The following is an 8,257-nucleotide window of genomic DNA, read 5'->3' on the forward strand; positions in this document are numbered from 1 at the left end:
TTCTATTGTATTTCATGCTGTACATATAATATTATGTAATATCACATATTATGCGAAGATTCAGTGGTGGGATAATATTATTAATGTTTATTGAATTGGTGCAAAAATAGAAACATTATTGATTTTTTTCTCACAAAAGCATTTTTTAATTTTTGTACATAAATTTAATTGGGAAGAGTTGTGTCTCTAGTCACCTCCCACACCACGTGATGGTGATGCCACCATCGCGATCGTCTGCACTCCAAGCGTTTGAAATAATTCAATTCTGAAATACATAGTAGTTTAACGAAATTATCAATAACTTCGTGCTATATGCTATAAGTGTTCGTGGTCGCTTAATGTATATTATTGAATTGAGACTACACAAGCGTGTATTTCATTTCTAGGATTAATGTACAAGTAGTTTAAAACACGTGTTTTTCAAATGCAAAATTATAATATCTAAATATACTTATAACCACTGTCATTTCATTTTCTTTACAATCAGTTCCAATTTATATTTTATTCATCAATTTTAGTAAATGTACTGCAATATATTTTTAAGACATAGTACCCTCTTTCAAACTTCGTATCGTATCATATAATTTATTTTTATAAACTAATAGGCAAGTATGTAATACTTTTTGTACAAAATAATTATTTGATTATTGTGTTATTTATACCTACTACTGTAGGGATCTACTTTTGTCTAGCGTATCTAAATAATACGATATCCTAAAAACTAGTAAGTACAGACTTAATTATTGCTTATTATCATATTTTAATTATTTATAATTTCAATTTATGCATTTTTATTTTTATATTTATATTTATTTTACAATTTGATACAAATCAAAAATGATATCAATAATAATATATATTATATATTTTAAAGAAAGGTGCATATTAATTGCATAGAGTATTTTAATAGTGTAGTAATTAAACTAAAAATTAAATAATAATATTATAAATTATAATTGTTTCATAAAATTGTGTAGGTAAATTATAAAAAAAAAAATAAAGCATGATAAGCCTAATTTCAATATATTCGAAATAGGTAAACTCAGGTCTCAGAACATATACGTAAAAATCATAAATAAATTTACGTCAAGTAAAAAACTACTCTGTTGTACAGTAGGATAGGTATCGAGTGTACTTCATCATTAAATAGGTCACTGTAATGGATTTTTAATTTTAATTCAATGATAAATGGGTCTAGACGATGGTCCAACTTTACTAAATTATATGATTAGAGGATTTTTAGAAAAAGTATTTTATATATAAGAATAAATAAGAATAAATTAATAAAAACACTCATCATTTTAAAAATCAATATATATCAAATATAAATCATAATTTTATTATCTACAATGAGCATTTTGCTTATGGTATAAATGGCCATACGTTTTAAGACAAGGCTATTGATACTTGGTTTTCAACACCACTTGAAAAATTTATGGTTTTAAAACTAATATCAAGTGATTTAAACTGTTGTATATTAATTAAACAATAATATAAAATAATAAAATAACTAAATAATTAAATAAAAAAAGTATAGAATTTAAGTTCAAAGTTAATCACTTTTTAATAATGGTTCTATATTATGTTGTGATGACTAAAGTTTTATCAAGTGGATAATAAATCTTATAAAGACTTCTGAAAATCCCCAATAAATATTTGACGAAGAAAGCTTCAATTTAGCATTACGAGTTATTGTTTGAACAAGTTTACATAAACTAAAAAAATAAACTATGGAAGTCGGTTTGCAATTTTTAATTTCTAGTGTGGTACCTCTCTATTGAATATGTTACTATAATAGATATATTTAGTTCTAATTAATTGAAAAATAATCACCCACAAAAAACTATTCTGAGTTGATATTGTACGATGATTGACTATTATAGCATTTAAACAAATTTAAAACACCGCATGCAATATATTATTGATATTTTACTTATTGGGTCATTAATTTATTTTATTTATTAAAGTTAGTACCACACTACCACGTTCCGTAGAATATGGTATAAATAGATAGCTTAAAATTAAATTTGTTATGAATAAAAAATAATTTTACGTGATACTAAAAAGTACCTATGGTTGGTAATTTTTGAATCTCAACAAAATTACCTCAAACTGTTAATGGAAAATTCATTGTTTTGTTAAAACATCAAAATTCATTAAAAACAGAAAATGTAAGCTTAATAAATGTATTTAAAAAAAATTGTACCTAGATACTTAAGATCCATGTAAAAAATTGTTATAATTCAAATTCATGAGAAATATTATGTTCTACTTTTGAAACTTTATCTAGTCGAGTAAAAATATTATCAACATAAATTAATCTGAAAATGTTTTCAAATATATATTTAGGTAGGTAAACAACTCCAAAAATGCAAAGTATAATTTATAGAAAATGGGTACTTATTATAAATATTTATTTTTGTCAAAATCTTAAGTATCTAGACAGTTATTCATTTTTAAATACAACAAAATAATAAAATATATTTTTTCGAAACTGATTTTACGTAAATATTTTGTGTTTCTGTAACTATTTTTATATTTATTTCTACAATTTTAAAAAGTACTTTTTAAAAGCACTTTTGTTTTGATTCACCAATATATGATATTTAAATTCAATTTTATTCTAAAAATAATAATTAATTTTAAGAGCAGAATAATTTTACTGTTACAAAAGGTAACGACATGGTACAAAAAAAATTAAAAATACATGATTATATTAAACCAATACTTACATTCTTCACTTTACTTTGAATCTTGTCAACATGATTTATAAATTAATGAAATATGTTTGTAGCTGACCTTAAATAAGTAATAATGTATATAAGGAGGCTAATAACTTGATATTTTTAAAGTATTTTTTAATATTTATATATAAAACAATCTATTAAAATCAATCTTGTAAATATTATAGGACTCATAGTAATTGAATTGCTTAAAAACTTTTAATGTTAAATACAATAAACAAAATCAATTTATAAACTTGATGTTTGTAGAAAGTCAACACTAATTTTATTAATATTTAAAAATAATAGTGTACTTTAATAAGGAAACACAGTTATATAAAATACGATCAAAAGATATGTATGGCTTTACAATTTGCAATTACCTAATTGATTATTGCAATAAAATTATTTTAATAACAATAGCCAATAAGATTGAATTTCAATTCTTTTTGTGTTTTATAGTTCTTCATTTTTAACAAATAAATAAATGCAGAATGCAATTTAGGATTTTCGTTAATAATTATAACAATTTTAAACTATAGTAATTTTTACAAACTCGATGGTCAATTTATATCGAATTTTGTATGAATTTAAATATTTGAACAAATTTGATTTCAAAAATATATTATGACATTAATTGTATTTTCCATGCACTTCCTGTTTTACAATAAAATAGGTAATATATACTTACAAAGTTACACTTACAAACACACACGTCTAGAGGGTGAAAACGAAGTTATAAATTTAAATTAAAATAAATTAAACTATTAGGTTGTTTAACTAGGTACGTTTTCTATTTTTGAAATTAATATATTAGATGATTTTAACTTAATTTGTTTTATATTATATTATGTGTTTAACGATTTAGATAAAATGTCAACTGGCTAGCCTTATACGTTTATAACGTCATAATCTTACATATTCGTATAAGATTTAAACATTTCAATTAGTGGAATGTTCACTCCGTTTATATTTAGGTACAAATAATAAATAAATAAATAAATATTAATAAAATATCTATAAAGAAAACAATACAAATTAATTTAATTGATACTATCCTTATAATTATAATCTATAATTACGCAATTATTGACTTAAAAGTTAAAACACATATTCGTATGTTCTTATAAGTAGGCAATAATATCAACTTGCACTCTTACAACTTGTTAGACTATACGAAACGTGATGTCGTCATGTTAAGCGTGTAAAATACAAACATCTAATATGTATAGCAAACACTGTAGTTGTTTATCAATAGTTAATGTCAACATTGTTGATCAAATACCTATACAGATGTATTATACATGGTACCTAATTAGTGATTACTTATTACCTATTGAACATAAGTATATATAGTACAAATCCATTATTATTTTTTTTTTTGAGTAGGTAGGTAGTTTGGCGATTCGGAAAGACGATTGTTCTGTGTGGATAATTAGATCACTTTAATAATCCTATAAATAATTATGCACAACTCGATAAATCTATAATACCTATTCAATTGTTTTAGAGGCTACATAAATCATAATAAAATATCACTGCTGTAATCTGATTCCATTGTATACATATTATTATATTATATTAATATTATCGTACCTACCTATTAGTTATATTGTTTTGTCTACATAAAATTACTGAATTAATTAGTTGATAAATGATTAATTATATTACATACTTCGAAACGTATATCAGTTTCGATTAATTATTAAATTTATTTTATTAATATGGTTTGTTTTGCTGATAATGTTAATTTTCCTTATTATTAATTTCGTTATGAAAGTAACTTAAAATTCTATTGACACCTACTCACTGCTATATATATTTTATAATACGATAAAACGTATATATCATTCGCTTGAATAATACAAAATAAATTTAATAATATGATTAATAAGTTATAACTTGTGGAGAAACACTTAGTTAGAATAAATTATTCCGTTTCAGTATATAGTACGCTAAAAACTAAAAAATATATTAATGATAAACATTTACACTCGTTTTAGTATAATTTTCATTTCAAGACTAAACAATAAAATTTAATTTGATCTTTGATTGATTTTACTATAGTTTAAAATATACACAGAAACTAATATATTTTATTCACTGTGTCTTTGGACACCTAAATGTACCAAATAATCGATCGCCAAATGTTTGATTAATTCATAAAATGTGGAATATTGATCTACTTATGTAAATTAAAAAATACAGTGACCTCGATTTTAGTGAGCCGCTTTAAATTAATGTTGTATCCCATTGATTCTACCAAAAGTGAACTTATAAAATAGTTCTGTGATCTGTGATCACTCAAGTAGTCAAGTCAATTAATTTAAAAACAATTTAGCACATTTTACTTGCAATAACCGTTGGTTTTTAATTTTATTAAAATGTAAAATGTAAATTTATCGTTTTAGCTGTTTTTGACATAACTGTATATCACCTTTTCAACTAGGAAGTTTATCAGTAATTATTATTACAAACGCTAATCAATATACCAGATAATACAATATTATACAAGCGATTATAATCTTATAGACTACAGTGGTATGTTATATTATCAATTATTAGATACTTACTTATACATTATTCAAAATATTTGTGGAATTAAGTACCTGTTTATTGATGGCTTTTGTTGTTAAAACGTTATCGAATAAATGCGTCAAAACTAGCATTACGCGTACAAAATAACTCGAACTTTAATATTTAAAGACAATTTCATTAATACATTAGCATGTTTTTTTTTATTCTATACCCAACAACGTCATAGGCATGACACGTATAAGTCCTTGATTGACACGCAATACACACTTTAAAGAATTAATTTTTTTGATTAATATTAGATTAATTAATAATTATGCGCTTCAACGTGCGATATAGACAATGTTGTGTTTATTTTGTTGTTGTCCACCTTCAAAAGTAGACTATTCCGATACAACGTTTTCAATAAATATAATAGTAATTATATATGTATTATTACAAATTACTCAAGTGCTTGATGTATAAAATAATATATGTTATACGTATGAAGATAATATATAGGTAGGTTGTCTTATTTTTATTTAGTGTTCGCCTCTTACAAATTACAAAAGATAATAAATAAATATATACGTACCTATTGGTTATTATTACATAAACATTACGTAACAGAGCAAATAATGAGTCTCAGAAAAATAACCAAGGAAAATAGAAGTACTTGGAAAAATGTAGCCAGGAAGAAATAAATGATATTACTTAACTGATTAGTTGAATAGTGTATCTTTGGTAATCTGATTTTATGAGAGATGTCTAAGCACACAATAAACACACATATATATATATATATATTACATAAATAATTCTTTTATCACAAACTGCTCGTTATTTCAGCAACTTTTAACATTTTTGAAAATATTTATTTTATATAATTGATATCTCATTTAACCGTAATATCGAAATATTCCAAATACTATTCTGCTTCAGAATATGAAATTAAAAATTTATCTTGTCGTTAAAAAAAGATAAAATTATAACAATGAAAAATATTAAAAAAATGTTATCAGATTTTGAAATAATGAGTGGTACACGATAAAAAATCATTATGTATATGTCTTAGAACCTAATATTTATTAATGGATTTCTAACGGCTATTTAAATATTTTTGATTTTATACGATTATTCAATATTCAGTTTAGTAAAACTGATATTCGTTTCTATCGGATTTACTGATGGATTAAACAACCATAGGTATTTAAATAAGGAATGAGCTGGGGTCTTCGAATACATTTGTTATACTATATTAATTAATATTTGCGTAGGATTCCCATTGTACATTTATAATATTTATATAAGTAAACCACTATATGTATATGGAAAATAGGGAAATCCTTAAAAGACTTTTATTTTTCAAGTTTAATCTTAATACGACTTAAATTTTCTATTGCAAAATTAAAATTTACATTTTATGTAAAATATTTAATTATAATTAATTATAAGACACTTTTTTTAGATTACATACGTCGATGATGGAAGATTTTCTGAATCACAGCATAGATAAGTATATATATATATATATATATGAGTGTGTGTATGTGTGTGTGTTTGTATGAGTATAAATTCTTTTGTGTTTAAAGTTAGTTTCATTACCGAATTTAAACATACTTATTCCTTATATAATATATTTAGTATATTGACGCTCGTGGCTTACTGCTGACTATTCCAAATTTCTAAATAATTTCTCAAACAGAAGCTTTCTGCCTAATCCTAAAATTATTTAATAATATAGAAAAATTAAAACACATGTTCTTAGTTAACATTAATCATAAATTTAAAAATATTTGTTCGTTTAGAAGTGGTCATGAACTCACTTTATTTGCTATTATAAATAATCAAACAACGCTATATTTTAGTTGTACTTAGGTAATCACATAGTTTTGCCATTACTATGAAAAACCGTAATTGATACAATGCAATATATTTTTCAAACTTTTGTTTAATGATTAATTTACATAAAATATGACGTTATTATGTTGTATAGAATTAAAAGTCAACTTTCACTCTATATTATTATCGTAATACTGTTTAACGACCTTTACCCAGTTTTTAGTTGTCCTGTGTCTGCTCCGAATCCCAATTACATATGATTTACATATCGTTTTTTTAACCATTTAATTATTCACCCTTCTTTGAACACATCCAATCCATCGTTTCTATTCCTACATAGTAAATCTATAGTATTAGTCAAATACAATCAATTTAAACCATTTATTTGCATTTAAATACTATTGCTTTTGATAATAACAAACCTGTTAAAGATAATATTATGATTATTATTTATTATTATGATTAATAGCTATGTAAAAATACTAATTCGTTATTTTTCATTATAATATTATCTATACGTCTCGTGTATGACATATTATATTGTTATTGTAAACAAAAATATCTTAAATGTATCGCTAACACGTTTCTTTGAGTTATTGACTTATGTAATAAAAAACTTAAGTAACTTAACAACTATAATACTATATGTATTTGTTTTATTTTTCGTAGTATCTTTTGATGGACATAAGTTATACCATATGGTCAAATATATTTAAGTACCTAAGTGCCAAATTTATTTAATGATAAGATTAATTCAGCAGCTATTGTTCTGCTATTTTTATCTATTGCTATTTGATAATATTACTTAATAAGTCTAGTTTACCATAGATTAGAATATTATTAGATAAAAAATCATATATTGATTAGATGCTTATGAAATTTTAAATTTAAAACAGATAATATTCATTATAAATCCATAAAGTGTACCTTTAGGCCAGAATCGACACATACGAGTACGCGTTCGTTGTTCAACACTTATGTGTATATATTGTGTATAATTTTGCCAACAATTATTCATAAAAATATATTTTTAGTTATGGTTGATACCATCTTATAATATTTTTAATATAATGTAGTTATTTGTACCTCGTAATAATTTTTTGTTTTAAAATTGTAATTTATGTTTTAATAATATAGTCAATTTATTTTGTTTAAAGTTACACTGTACAGGAATAACT

The sequence above is a fragment of the Rhopalosiphum padi genome, chromosome 1 (assembly GCF_020882245.1).
Source record: "Rhopalosiphum padi isolate XX-2018 chromosome 1, ASM2088224v1, whole genome shotgun sequence".
Classification (NCBI taxonomy): domain Eukaryota; kingdom Metazoa; phylum Arthropoda; class Insecta; order Hemiptera; family Aphididae; genus Rhopalosiphum; species Rhopalosiphum padi.